This window comes from Larimichthys crocea, chromosome IX (genome assembly GCF_000972845.2).
Source record: "Larimichthys crocea isolate SSNF chromosome IX, L_crocea_2.0, whole genome shotgun sequence".
NCBI lineage: Eukaryota > Metazoa > Chordata > Actinopteri > Sciaenidae > Larimichthys > Larimichthys crocea.
In genome coordinates, this window is record NC_040019.1 from 2,017,520 (window position 1) to 2,033,881 (window position 16,362).

The 16,362-nt window shown below is 41.1% G+C and overlaps 1 protein-coding gene across 1 annotated transcript in view; it reads right to left on the minus strand.

The window, feature by feature from the left end:
• The window catches only part of LOC104936787 (netrin receptor UNC5D), a 184,568-nt gene that overhangs the window by 167,542 nt on the left and 664 nt on the right, over positions 1–16,362 (minus strand). The window lies entirely within an intron of this gene.

Genomic DNA, 16,362 nt, shown 5'->3' on the forward strand with positions numbered 1-16,362 from the left:
CGGCGAGGAGTTCATCAGAATCACTGTGGTCAGTCTTAAACGGAAGATCAAGGAGGGTTTGTCAGTTGGGCTTTGTAAACACAACATTTAAAGTTTTCCTGGCTCGAGAACGCCGTAACTTCTTCTTGAATGCATGCTTAGAATCTGGCACCTTGTTTTTATAGAGTCTCGTCCTTATACCCTGTGCGCCGTTATCTGCTAAGGACGATGGCTGATGCCAAGAAGTGGCCTGAACACAGCCAAATAAGAAAATAAGACACAGGGCAGGTGCTCTGCAGATACAGACACACTTTGAGTGGGTCATAAGCGATGATTGAGAAGGATTACTTTTTGTATAAGTCTTCACATTGTTTTTGTTGCATTAGTTTGGGGAAATCCAACTCATTCAGGCAGAATGAGTATCTACTTCTGCAGAAGTCTGATATCGCAGAGACATGGATGTAAAAGTGGAAGGGGAACAGTTTTGTGGAGCAGTCAGAGTGAATTATGAATGAATTGGAGTTATTTGATGACCTGGTTTCAGTCCAATTGTAAGAAGGTGGAAACGACAGAATGAGTCTGACAAAGCATTTTTGTTTGTTCTGGTAACAGAGAGGCTCCTTCATTCCAGGGATGGGGAAAAAAAGCACAGACTATGCCAAAGGAGATGTGTCCAATGATGATAAAGAATGCCTGATGCATAAGCAAATGCAGAAAGGCAATCGAGGAGGTGAAACGAGGAAAAGATCCAGTTGGTCCAGGAACAGATTGATCCACCAGCTATGGTTCAAAGCTGCGGAGGATGACTCAGAAATGAAATGTTTGACTCTCCGGTAGGTCTCACCCTCAGCCAGGTTTTGAAAGATGACAACAGGTTTTGCAGTTTCACATCCGTTATTGCCACCTGTCTTTAACAGCATCTGCACGAGCTGCAGCGGGAACGAGGATGTTTCAGACAAGTTGTCTCTATTTTCTGGAGGTGATACATCATTTTGTGTGTGCGCCAAATGAAAAAGTGTTATTTATTATTTTATCGCCGTGATATAACTTGATAATGTGAGAAAAGTTCTGGCAGGTGTGAAAAACAGACATTTTAATATATATAATTATATATATATATATATATATTATCTTATATTATATTTATGTATATTACCAATGCATTATCTTGTATCTATCTTTATGGAGTTAGACATCACATACCGAGCTTTGAAGTGAAGCCAGCAGAGTAATTACAGTTACTAATCAATTTTTCCACTGTTGGACATGATTTACAAGACATCCAAAAACACTGCTGCTTTTAAAAATAATTTATGTCTGATACAGTTTTTCCACAAAAATGTTCAATTACTCTACAAACAAAATCTTAAAATTACATCTCTTCGCTCACTCCCTCGCGGAAAAAAAAAAAATCTAGATTTTGTGAATATTTTTCATTTCAACTAGACACTTGAATGGAAAGTCCATTATCAGTGTATGTGCACACTTGAGGCCTCATGCTTTCACATCAAACTAGTGTAAGATGCACACTGAACCCCAGCTGGCCTCAACGTGCTTGTATGTCGACACTTTAAACTTTGATTTTAAGTGAGCAGAACTTTCCCTCCTTCAGCAGATGAAAGAGGAAACTCAAACTCTGCACATGCTTCATTCCACACGTGTAAAGTGATGTAACCATAAACAAAATACAGTTTTCAGGATTTCTTTGTAATATATTCAAATGAATACTTCCATGTCTTCTTTATCTCTATTGCAGGCAATACAGCAACGTTTTTTCTAATCATTAGTGGTTCTTTGCAAGCCATCAAGGATAAATGGCACAAGGAGTAAAGAGGAGCAAACGATACAACACAATGTCAGACGTATTACTACAAAGCAATCTTCTTTCAGGAGGATTTGCATTTTCATACAGCCAATCACATTTTGTCTCCAGACATATAAAGTGCTTCTACAATCCTGCCTGAAAAGAATATTAATTTCTATCCTAACTGCATTTCGACATTTGCTCAAGCTTTTAAAAAAAAAGACGTTCAAAACTAACAAGCTGTCCATATATGTTGCTGCTGAAGCTCACAAATAATGAATGAATAAATGAATAAATAAATGAATACATCATAAATAAAGTAAAGACAAGACATGCCTATTTAGGTTAACGTCAACCCGGTTTGTCCAAAGATTTTGTTCAATCTTTAAAAGATGTGGCTTTGACATTTCCTAACAGCGTTCTGTCCCGTCATGCAGGAAGAGAACAGGTGTAACTGATAACATTAACAGTGGCTCTGTTCCATTTAAAGCATGGAAGTAAGCCAGCATGCACAATACAGAGACCCTGGATCAGTATCTCCGTCTGTGCACAGTGACACGATGATCTCTCTCGCTCACTCTCTTTTTCTTTGTGCTTCGCTGTGTTTGTCTTTTAGCTCTGTTCATGCCACGGCAGCCCGGGTTAAGACCTTCAAAGAGTTCTGCACATCATCTCTGAATCACCTCTCTCGTCTTACGACGAGCATCCTGCCGCCACATCTGCTTTGCATTAGCGCGTCAGTCGGGAAGGCAGCCTTCCCTTTACTAGCTGTCAGATTGGCTACGCGGCCTTTATGCAGCCCCATTATGTAACTTTTCAACCTTAACATATCAGCTTCACTATCATTTTGATGCTACACTGACTCGTAATAGGGTGAATGGTGCCTGTCATTCCCACTTTCTGTCTTTGTTCTCACGTTATGTAACTTTAGGCTGCAGGTCAGGAGATATGCATAAAGCTTTAAGGGCACTAAGTCACACACTACCAACTATTTAACTGATTTTGGTGAAACTGGATCATATTATAATATGGAGAAAATATTTTTTTTGGGTTATCCCTGTGATGTCCTCCATCTTTTCCGCCTCAACTCTCAGCGTGCTGCCTTTGGACCACCATGCTGATGGGGAACGGAGCTGATGTCGTGCCAGAACCGGAGCTTGGCAAGCGGCCAGTGTAGACTAAGAGACCCAAGAGGTTCGGTCGAAGACTTTTAGTGGTTGGTGAGAACTTGGTGAAAATAAAAGGCTGAAAGACAGATGCTGTTATGTCTTGGCTGCTATGTCTTGTGTTGTTGCACCTGTTTGATGTTTGGCTGTTTTCTTCAGATCTTACAGAATTTTTTAACACCATTGCAGTTGTTAGTCATGTATCACCGTAACCAAACAAATCTCCCGTTGCTCATGTTCAGTGCCTTCCATGTGTTTGTCTATTTTGCTGTGTTGTCTTAAGGCACTAACGGGCATATATACAGAAAGGATACACATCTTACAGATGTTTGTTTAATACATAAGTAATGTAAAGTGCTGCCCTTACATAAAACCTGCTCTCATGGGTTTGGGCTTACCCTGAGTTCAGTATGCTGAGCTTGTTACAGGGCTCTGACAGAGCACTATCAAGGCTACACTAGCCCAGAATGACACTTCCCTTTTGGAAATCTGTCTTGCCAAAGACAACAGTCTTCGTTTCAAGACATCAGACTGGACATTTTAATGGTTGCATTTGAATCATCTTATTAATATAATGCACATGCAAAAATGGCTATATAGTAGGCCCTTAAACATGATTATACAGCATATGCAAATGTTCTATGATATCACGGTGCTCTGGAAGGATAGAGTGTAGGTCAAGTGAGTCTTTGGTGGCAACCTAGTGCGTCTTAGAATAAACCAGTCTGAGAACTATTCTATAGGGATCGTCTTCGAGAAAAAAATGATAGTATAATTTGTACAAATATAAAACAAACTATGTTTATGTCTACCTGACTCATGACCTCATTCATGAGAATAATGAATGTGCTCTCTCAGTAACAAAAGAACGAGGAATACAATGTTTATTCACCCTAACGTAGCCACACTCTTACGAGAGGAGTGGAGCTGTATGGGTTGTTTTGGAAGGCACAACCTACTTTGCATGAGATGTTGTAGATTCCTAATAACTATCTCAACAGGCATTTGTGAAGCCAGTGCGTCTTCACTTTCTCTGCTTGAAGCAGTCGTTTAAAACTTTGTTAAAAAGAAAAAAAAAAAGCCCAACCGTCTCAGGCCATTAGCACATTAATCATGCGGAGCACGACAAAATGCAGCTCTATGCATCTTCGCAAAGTGGGTAAGCAATATCGTGTCACAAGTGGGTGAAGAAATAAATGAAGGGATGACAGACAGAAAGGCAGAAACAGAACAGGTGGAGAAATGGGACGATGAAGAATCATAGAGAAAGATGGTTGGAAAAAAAAACTGCACGATGTCCACTTGACGACTGCACGTGTTCACTTCGTACACCGTGAAAGACCTGCTGACTCGGAAAATTAAACGGCACAGGTGCACACATGCCTGATAAACACTAATATTTGCTGCATCCTGCATCTTGCTCGATGGTGGTAAAACATCTTTCTGTGGCCGAAGCAAAGAACTCGATGACCGGGGACCAGAAACGTTTCCGCGTGAAACAATTTTGAAGGACGGTAAGGGACATAAACTGAGATCAATTGGTTTTATATTGGAATAACGAACAGATGCAGAAAAATCAATAGCACCTACAAACACAATTAGACCACATGAGATTTCTTGGCCTCCATAAAGGTACAGCTGAGAGAATCAGTGCACACATACAGTCACAAACACTCAAACATAAATAAATCTAAATAGAATTGTGGCAATCGACACACACTGTAGCTTAGAATTACAGACGCCTGGACGATGCACACAGCATTTAACATGGCAATATATCTTCCCGTAGTTAATAATTTAGCACATAAAATGAAGAAAGTCTATCCACTACATAAGATTTTTTATTCAGCACTGCCTTCACACAAAGAACAAGAAAGCCTTGTAAGAAAAATGTGCATTTCTGTCACTCCCTGCCTTCAGACTTGTACAGGATCTCAAACAAAAGAGCTGGTTGTCATAATCTCAGTAGGCAAGAGTAAGGTAGACAGCTCCTCCTGCCAGTTAACTAAATAGCATAGTAATATAGTCAATATTTCCCAGAAGGAGCTAATGGGCTGCTAAAAGAAATGACACAGGAGAAAGAACAATGGACGTGCAGGAATCCGTCACGGCGAAAGAAGACTGGTGGAAATAATATGAAACCGGGCAAAGCAGAGCTTCTCTCAAGCACAACGAAACCGGAGCTTCTAAATGTTTATCATATCATATTATATTGAATTATATTATATCACATTATATTATATTATATTATATTATATCACATTATATTAAATTATAGCACATTATATTATATTATAAACACATGCAACATATGACAATATGGGAAATGGTGTGATAGTGAGAAGCACTGGGCCATGAATAGTGCTGCTGGGGAAAGAAATGGCATTTTGTTTTGATAGGTATACGAGTATGCATGATGCAAACTCATATTCATGTATGTTGTGTGCAGAAAATTGGTGGAAAATGACTGAAACTGATGAGAAGAAGGTATCAGGGTCCATGTGTGAAATGCCAAGATATAAAGTCAAATAGAAAAGAATCCTTGAAATCATGACTGCAAGGCCACAGTCCATCGTGGAATGTGCTTTACAAATTTCACGACAAAACATTTGCAGTTTTCAATTGACAAAACAATTTAGAAATGCACATGTCTTCAATGCCAGCAGTTGTTTTTGGTTATTGAAAGACGACCTTCTCTTTTATACTCTTCTATCACTCTGAACCCTTCTCATGCGTCCTTGTTCTGAGTCAGAGAAAAGCAGCAAGTCGACCATAGAAATACTGAAATTGTTAAGAAGTAACATCAGAAACTATTCTCCCACAGTCAACCTGCAGGATTTCAGATGACATATTTCATGTATTAGTATCCTAAGTCTACACTTCCAAATGCACAGTTTGGTTCAGACCTTGAGCCACACTTTGGAATATAAAGAGCACTATAAGAACAAAAAGAACTTTGTCTGTATTCACTAGCTTCTGTACTTGTGCTCGTTTACTGAGCTGCACAATAGACAGTCCTGCAGCATTATTCTCTAGACAGAGTGTGGCCATATATCCACACAGATCAGATATCATTAGTTCTTACTTTGGTCTGAACCTGCTGTGAGAGACTGTGGGGAAGAGAGCGGCTTCCAGTCCGTTTTTATCTCCTTCTGCTAATAGACACATTTGGGCGACACCGCTGTCGCGTTTGAACAGACAAACCCGACTTCCGTTCAACAACGTGGGCACACAGTTTGACACTAATCCTGGTCCTATACAGATGACCAGTGTTCCTTCATCAGCTTAGCTGACTGGTGCACGACAGCTGATACAACTGGTGCACTGCCATAATGTTTTGGATGAAATTTCCACTCTAGAGTTTCTTCAGAATCACATATAACAGAAGATCACATTCACTAAAGGAGCCTAATGCACGTACACCAGTAATTCAAAGTCTAGTCTGTTTGAAGAACTTGGTAAATGATATCTAAGGCTATTGATTAAATTTAGGCAGTCACATTATATTATAGACTCTCTCCCCCATCTTGGGGGATATGCTAAGAGTGAACACATCCCTCTGAGATGGGTCATGGCATCATCGGTTTCTGTTCTGCCTTGGGAGTACTCTCCATTAGCCCTGAAAACAAACCTGCTGTTCCTGTAGGTTATCATACACCTTGTAGGTCAGCGCAGAGGGAGCTGAATGTCAGCGGTATACTCCCTCGGTATGTGAGGGCCACAACAAACACTATATTCAACACAGACAACAAGGACATGACACAGCAAATCCAACAAAGACAAATGAACACACAGACGGCGTACTTAAAGCTCAAAGAGACGGCAAGTTCTCTAATCTTATTTGGTCCGTCTTACACTTGGCTGTCTTGGGATAAACGGGCGTGGCGTATTAACCGTGACACCGGTTTACTGTCCAAATCATTTAACTGCAACGTGGCATTAAACAAAAACAAATACGGAAAAAAGTTTCTCCATCCCGACTTTTATTTTTCTTTTCCCGTCTTTATTTTGATTGTTGGCATTCATTGGCTAAGACCAGGGAGGCCTGCGTTATCGACTGCCTATGGATCAGGACCACTCCAGCCTGTAGGCTATTAGGAGAGCCAGCAGTTCAGGCTCCTGCCCTGCTGTTCTTTAATTGGTCCCCTCAGAAAGCCAGCGCACACAAACTTCACAATCACACTGGAAGATTATACTGAAGAGAAAAGAGAATCCCTGTGTGTAAGCCGCTTGGCATCGATTAGCTCACTCCATCACTTCACTTTCTTCTTCTTCACGTTTTTTTTTATCTTATTTCTTTTCACCTACAGATTACAATCAGCTGGGGTGGTCTTTGAGTAAACCATACAAGTCGAGATAAAGAGGAGTAGACAGAGGAGAAAATGGGAGATGACTCAGGACTGCCTACTGGGGTAATTGGGTTTTATCCTCTCATTTTATCAGGCCTTGTTTTGGATTACAGCTATACAACGCACACATACACGGGGAGAAGGAGAAGGATACCTACATTAACAGATCTCGAGATAACTGATTAGGTGTGGGAGAATGAAGGCACTGCTGCAGTCTCATTATGATAGTCCACAGAAGAGAAGCTTAAATCATTCACTGTGGGAAACGCGCTGCTTTTTCAGTGCATCCAAATCTGCTATTGAGGCATTGGACACAGTCAGTAAACACAATGCAAAAAAAAAATGTCAACACGAGACGCCGCCGCACAATAGCTTGTCTTTTCCATTTCCACATTTCTAATTCGAGGCATGTTCGTTTCAACCTGACATTTCAATTTCAGACGATTCTACAATTCAGTGCTTTGAATATGGATCTTGTCACTACACGTGTATGTTCTGGTCAGAGACCGCGACAGGTAGACAATTGCGGCTCATCCGGCAGTACATATATTTTAGCCCAGACTCTAACGCGCAGGATTTCTACCGTGACTTTTGACAACACAGCGGTCGTGTTACTAAAGTCAGCTTTGGCAAACTACATGACTCAGTTTATTGTATACACGAGTACTTTATTCAAGCAGCTACATGGATCAAAGTGGACATGACACATGAAATCAATCTATCTATCTATCTATCTATCTATCTATCTATCTATCCATCTATACACATATACACACCAAACTCATAGAGGTCTTATTTCAGTCAAATAACATCCCCTTGAAAAATAAACTCTCCCTGAAGTCTCTACACCCATCCGAACCAATTGGTACAGGAAATGTGTTTAATACGCTTCAGCCTGTCAAACGAGCGATGCAGCTTAAATATGGAGCCGGGTGCACCAGCGTGACATCTGCCCAACGCCGAGCTTGTCGCGGAGTTGTTTCAGAATGAACTACACCCCCTCAGTGTTGATTGCAATAAAGGAGCATCTCACCCAGCGCGACACTGCGGCTGTTTGATGTGTTTTTAATAGTTTTTGGACGACAGTGAAGCTCCACAGCTCGGAGGGATACAGTATGCTATTCAGGACCGTGGCTTCATGGAAATACTTGTTAGGAGAAATTCATTGTGGTTATGTTGTCTTCGGAGAAAAATTTTAATAACAATAAAAAAACAATAAAATAAGCATTAATTCACCTCACTTCTAAATAATAGATGGGAGTATATAGGGGCTTTGACTTTATAAATGCCGTCTCCGGCTCTGGGGTGAAGTTGGTCTAAACCAGCTAAGATGAAATGAAGCAGAAATAGGCAAAGCTATTTATTGATTCTGCTGTCTGTGAGGTGAAACAAAAGTAGTCTTTAAATGAATGCAGCCACATCGATGCACAGGATAGATGTTATCTATCTTGATAACAAAGGGGAGTCCTTGGGTGAAGGGGAACCTCATCAAAGTTACACATGCAGAACCTTGCACCGGGCGAAAGACGCACAACCTTACGTGCGGATAAACATTTAAATTCAGCTCTTCAAGTCATTAACCAGTGTCAATATGGAAAGAGGGAAAGAAGGAATGTGCATCAAAAGGTAAATTTGTTAGAACCATATTTATTTAGCGTTTTGTTTTATGCTTAATTCATTCTCATTTAAATGTAAATCAGTAGCACAAATAGAATTGAGTTCTCTCATTCAAATTCATATCAAACAAATGTGACCAACCACAAGGCAAAAGACTTAAAAAGAGGTGACGCAGTGACGGAGACTGTGGACAAAGGCAGTATGTAATGACTCACACTAGAGTAGGTGCAAATCAAAAATTTGGAGACAATCGACGATGTGAAAAGCCGGCTCGCCTCAATCAAACAATCAAAGCTCTGACATATTTTAGAAAGTATGAGCATGACTCATGTTTGCAGATAGTAGGCGAAACGCTGGTATTGTGAACCCCGGTCTGGATAAGTGGTCAGGGTGGAGGGCTGGAGGAAGGTGGAGCAGTCTGAAGCAGTCTTGACTGGAGAGCGACGTTTTACCACCGTGGGAGGTCAAGAGGAAAAGGGAAAGGAAGGACAGCTTGATCGCGGCTGGACGAGTCTAACAGGGAAGCCTGCGAGGGGGACGACACAGCAGTCGTGCTGGGAGATGAGCTGCGCAGACTGTTTAGTGAACTCTGACCTTGTTACTATCGAAGACGCTGCCCTTTTTAAAAAGCTTTTCGCTGCCGGATAAAAACAAAAAAAAAGGGAGTCGGCGGCGAAGATAAATGGAGAGAATTGGTGTAGTGAATCACAAAGCGGTTTCAAACAGCTCCTCCGAAACACGAGCGCGCCTCTCGTCCCATGGAGTTTACTCTTCACGCTCAGCGAGAAGCGTGTTGTTCAGCCCCAAACCACTAAACCGTCCTTACCAAAGCCCTCGTGGCAGATCCAACACCTCCAGCACGGTGAATTGGTGTATTTTAGACACGACTGTGGCAACGAACTACATGTTCAGCCAAGAAAGTAAATATAAATATGCTCGGAAATATTTTTTAGTTAGTTACTCGGTGAATCATTACCATTCATTTGATTTTCAGGTTTACTCATACATTTATTTTCAGCTTCATTAACCTCCCTTCTTATTTATCGTATTCATAGAAAAACGTGATGACAAACTGACATTCTGATGACATACGGTGGCGAAGGTGTTGCTGACTCGCAAGCATTTTCTCCTGCCTCCCGTCCAAAGAAATGTTTTAGTGAGAGCAGGAGAGTTGGGGGTTTTTTTTCATAGTAATCATAGCGACACTGCTGTGAGCAACAGAAGTCAGATATTTTTTAATCTCACAAACATCTTCCTGCCAGGGATGATTGTGACTGACTATTTTTGAAGCTAGGGGGAAAAAAAATGAACCATTATTTGCCGGCAATTTTGTCTTTGAATGCTCGCTCCTTTTAAAAGATTTGTGAAATCTGGATTGGGATGCATTAATATGATGTGAAAGAAAAAAGTATGTCTTTACTGTAGGCGCAAACTATGCGAGTCATCTCTTTTCTGCAATATCTCGAGTTTAACTTTGAGTCGAAAGACATTCAAATCAAAAGGCAGTGGGCCTGAATTCCTCCCTGTTTGTCTGCAGCACTGAGCATTCCCTCTGAAGAACACAAGCATACATCTTCAAAGACGGATGGACTTCCACTTTCTGTTTTATTCGAGGAATGACGGAGCTTTGTTGGTTTTACAACCTACAGTCACACATGGCTACAGAGAGGTATTATGTAGGCTTCATACGCCAAGAGGGACTCTTAAACCACATCCCGCGTCTCTGACACTCACAAAATCTCCAAATGGCCATTGAGAACAGACGAGGCTGTGTGAAATATAGCCAGGCATGGTGCTTTTCTATAGCTCGGGGTGTTATCTGAGTTCTTTTGGCTAATAGGAAGACGAAGAGCAAGCCTCGCTTAAATTGAGAAAATGTGATCTGGATATAACGGATGTGGACGAACCAGCCAAACAGCTTCTCAACCATTAATCAACCTTTTAAAAAGAAAAACATTAAATAGCGCTGGGACGTTCAATGGGATCACAGTTCATCACTTTGCATTCAAACCACATCTTCATCTTTGCACCTTACTGTCCATTAAAGACGGACAGTGTCACAGCCAACACGGCTAATGACTGCCATGTACACAGCCGTGCAGCATGTTTCATGACGCATATGGTATGGGGGGCTGTATTCGTACACTAACAAGGAAATCAATCACAGGTTCACTGCGCGGATTCCTTACATTTGTCATTTTTGATGTGTTTCCAATAAGTCTCACATCAATATTGACACGTTCTGCGGCGTACGTGGGAGGGAGAAGACAAGGAGGACATTAACGCAGATGTCTAAATGTATTTTTTATGATTCGCTTTCATTATATTTTCTCACACGACACCAAAAGTGACGCGTGGGCATGTTCGCATCCGCATGTCAGAACGCTGTGCACATAAACACAAACGCCGAACTCCTACTTTAATCCAAAAGTCATTAAATATGTATTTGCTTTTGATTACTCTTGAAATTAATTCATCAGGGAGCGCGGTGACAGGTGCTTGCTGTTACTGACAAACTGCTCTGGTAGTTACTGATAACATGAGATACTTAAGTATTCTGCACTGTAACCCTCCTATCTATCTTTCTCCCTCTCTCTCTCTCTTCGTCTTTTTCCTTCAAACATTCCCCTCTCTCTCTCGTTCTGCCTCTCCAAGCTCAGCCCTCCTTTCTCCTTCAGTCAGGTGAGTTGAGAAATGACACAAAACCAAAACATTTGTCACGCCAACAATCCACCGAAACTAAATTACATCGAAAGGAATTGCGAGAGAGAGGAGTGGACAACGAGAACGGATGAATAGACGGGGTATTTATGAAATAAAAGCGCTTTGGAGGAAACAAGGGAGGAGCGGCGAGGAGAGGTGGAGGGGAGCAGAGTGTTTGGCATTGAAGGGAACAGTGTATGGTGTGAGTCTTGCCCTTGAGTTAGCCAGTGAGGCATTGAATGGTGCATTGTGGATGGGCAGTTATCTCCAAGGCTTTTCCTTTCAGTGTTATTAGAAGACACATGACAGCAATGCCGGTTCTTATCGAACAGAAAAGCTTCAAGGCTGCGAGGCAAAACCCTGCAGGACGCGAGTGGAAATGGCAACATCTGACAACCCATCACTCTCCCCGGCGTTTGAGCACGCGGGGGCTATCGTACAACATTACGGGTCCATGCATGCAGTCATTCAGTATGCATGCAACATGTATAAATGATGCTGAAGGGATGAAAATATAATCACCATGTAGTGTGGGACTGCATAGAGATACCCAGAGAACTAGATCCTGAGAATTGGCATCAAGGCCGATCTGGATGTGTTTTAATTGATCGGTATCCGCTTAAAAACACCCCCGATCGTATGTCAATCCTTTGATTACTGCACTCTGCTGACCACCACAGGACCTTCAGCATTTGGACCAAGCAGCTTGTGAGTGTAAAATTTAGTAGGCTACATCTGTTATTTAAATGAGCCAGATAGATATTTAATCAAGACTGCATATATTTTGCTAATTATTTTACTAGATTTCTGGTGGTACCTTATGTATGTGAGTGTGTGTGTGTGTGTCATTTAGATAGAATTAGTATCAGATGTGTTCAAGGACTTGGATTGGGATCGCGTCCAGGACACCCCTGATAAATGCTGACTCCAAACAATTATAATGCCAGCAATAATTGGACCTAATTACGTACAAATTATTCTACAAAGACAAAAAAAAACAACCTAAGATAGCAAAGGCCCTGTACATAACCACAATGTAATTGAGCAAAATATATATATATATTAAGCTACATCAACAGACTTGCAGAATAATGAAAGCACTGTTTTTTCTTGGAACAAACAAAAGGGATAGTGTTGCAATCAATCCTACCCCTCTTGGGAATATCTTGTACAAAAGCTTATCTATTGACCAGATTCCAAAGTCTCAATATCCCATAGAGAGAAAAACAATAGCTTTTTGATTACTACTGTACTTCTTCCCAACCCAGACTCGCGTCACACTTTATCTTTGTAATGAGCGTGTGTATGTTTAACTTCCCAGCAAAATGTATTTTTCTGTTCAAAACGTGCCCAATCATTTTCCATAGCTTTCTGCTTTCACCGTAGACACCGTTTCATTTGGCCGCTGGTGAGCTTTGTTCCCTCTGAATGTGGAGAAAGAAATGATGGGAGATTGGGGGGGGAGGTTGGTGCGTTGGATACAGAAATGGGTTCCCTTTGAATAATGCAATAGTGAAACTGGGCAATATGACCACCACGCGAGCTCCTGCGGAATAGAAACAACTGTGGATACCAGTGAATTCATCCCGCCTCTGTGAAATGTCAGTTAAATCAAAGCTGGAGCTTGAGAAAGAGTCTGGCAGTCATTTTTTGGATGATAAATAAAACATGGCAGAGATGACTGTGTTGCCCTTTATTCCTCACTCACTCGCTCCCTTCTCTGTTTCCATCTTGGAGTTTTTTTTTTTTCCCCCACTTACACCATTTGCTAAAACCAGGGTGCGTTTTTAGCAGCGGGAGGTACCACAGCTACACGCACTGCAGCTCCCAGCCTCTGACATTAAGGGCTTGTCAAATTTGATTATATTAAAAGCAAATTCATGCCTCAGAATTTCAAAAGAAACTGTGTTACTGTTGCCAGCAGCTTTCCAGTGCTGCTGAGGCTGTCATGTTTTTACCTCGGCGCTCTGCGTGACGCTCCGGCTGCAGGAAGGTTACAGTGACGGTTATCCTACCTGACCTACTGTAGGTCAATCAGGCGTCTGTCATGGAGCGGAGCATGCTGGGTCTTCTCCTGCCTGGCTTGCTTCGGGCTGACCAGTTAAATGGCTTAACCGTGTTGTCATGTCAGTGTCACAGCACAGGGCTACATTTATCGATTTCACCCAGATAACATTATACAGACCATTAGGACCTAACCGATGTTTTAAATCAAGCAGTCTAACTAATTAGTTTATGCCATTCAGGCATCACATTTAAAAAAAAAAAAGGATGAGGCTGGCATTATTCAACATTTTTCTTAAATGTTGAAAAATCCCACAAATCAACCAAAGCCAGAAATATCTGAGTCCATGTTTCAGTGCTCTCTGGCTCGACTAGCCCGTCTGTGGCCTCAAGCCAAATTCATTAGGCTATTGAAGATGTAAATTTTTTAAAAATGGGTCACAAATACAGTATCTAATTTAATTTATTCTTTAAAAAGATTGAATAATTCACCTAAAAAGCTGGGAGCTGTAGTCTTCGGTAAACATTTGCTCAAACAACAGTAAATATAGTGCATTTTGGGGACTATTTCCAGCTGTGGATTAATACAAATTTGGTACTCTAGTGAGTAAAAATGTATGTGGGACTGACATAAAGATCTGTAGATTAATTGATTAGCTCAGCTATTTTGATAATCCATCCATCCATCCATCATAATCCACTCCCACCTGGCAGGGGTACACCCTGGACAGGTCGCCAGTTCATCATAGGGCTGACACGCTCACATTCGCACCTTTGGGCAATTAAGAGTCATTTTTAGATCCATTAATCACTAATGCAATTTATCAAAAATGCCAAATTGTGCTGCAATTGCTGCTTTGTCTTATATGGTAGTGTTAACTCGACATATTTAGGTTTCAGTGTGAGGGCTGGAGTAACTTAGAATCACAAAACCTTGGACTATAGGAAACTGTGGTTTGTGTTGTTTTTCACAAATTTCTGATATTTTATAAACCGAATGATAATCTAAAAGGAAAGAAATTGTTTGTTGCAGCCATGCAACCATGCTTTATGTTTTTTAATGCAAGCTCTTTACTTTCCCATTGAACTGAAATCCACATATGTAATGTCAAATAGTTTTGAGGCTGGCGTCAGAAATGCATTCACGGCGATGAGGAACTCAGAGAAAAGCCTACAAAGCCAAGGTTCTTCTCAAGATGATTCAAGTTGTGCAGCCACACACACACACACACACACACACACGTACGTGACTAACTCTACTTTCATACAGACGTATCCAAAGCTGTGGAGCACTTGCTCAATCTCAACACTGCTGCTGCTTCACTGATCACACTGCAATTTCCTCTGATATGTTCATAGCTCAACGTTTCAAACATTTCATCAGCTCCATTTCCCCCACGTGAATCCACCTGTAGGAACTAATTCTTGGGTTCCTCCTTCGGGGTAAGTTTGTTATCATCACGTCATGTTCCTCTCAGCGCTAAAATTTTAAATTGCACATGCTTGCAGGTTGAGTGATAGGGGATAATGTTGGGTCACTGAATTATAACCAAGCTTCTAATTGAGAATTTAATTGCCAACTCTAGAGGTCTAGATATGTATGTGCTTAGAAATCTTAAAATAACTTAGCCTGGCCTGCATGTTTTACATTATTTAGTCCGTTTTTTTGTGCAGTCTGCCCTTTTTCCATTTCATCTCATTTCATTTCTGCATAAAGTATTTGACTGTTGACATCCATATTATTGCACAACATAAATATTTATTTTACAGCCTGGCAGAGAGCCATCGCAAAAGCAGGGCCCCACTTTAAATCCTGGCAGATGTATAACAACATATACCTATTCAGCTCGCGGAAACTACATATTGCACACACAGGCATATTTCACTTCCACGCACTCTGCCAAGCATAGGTTACTCCTTTCAAGTATCGTGCATCGTTTTACATGGAAATGTAAGCACCGTGGAGGAGAGAGTCATGTAAATACAATGCACAGACGCATCTGGAAGGTTATACTCAATGGCATTCAGGGCTAGCGTTAAAAGAATGACAGGAATCCTCCTGATCCCTACATGGGAAGTTGCCCTTAAGATACATATTCTCAATCTAATATTTATGCTATGCAAATTTCCAAGTTGAAGCTAATTTCAAAAACTTGGGATGCAAAAATAAAAAAAACCTTGGGGCTAGTTAACTAATTGACTTGCAAATGCATCTTTGTTACACTGCCATGCGAGCTAAATGGATGTCAATAGGTCAGGACAGACTTACAAGAGGGAAAGGGAAAAGATTTCACCATGATGCGTTCACGTCACCGAATGGAGACACTGCATCACATTAAACAACATTAATATCAATAAAGGCTCTGGGATTTTACGGCACATGGTTGGGTATCCTCCATAGGAAAACCCAACTCGTGTACCAACTGGATCAAAAAGCCTTTTATTGCTGTCGAATGTCTTAAAAATGAAAAAGCACCCACTGCTTTCAAAGCAACCAATATCAATTAGAAGATGCCTTCGAGCACTCATTTCCATAAAGAACCTTGAGTTACGCTTCATTTTCTTGTTGCGAACAATAGCTAAAGCCAAATACGTGAGCAAAACAGGACCCACAGGTTCCAAACCGCTGCAGCCTTACTGAGATTTGATCAACATATTCCATTGATTGCTTATATTAATGAATTATCAGACACAGGGAAGAGAGAAAACATGAAAAGCATTCAACATGACAACTGAACTT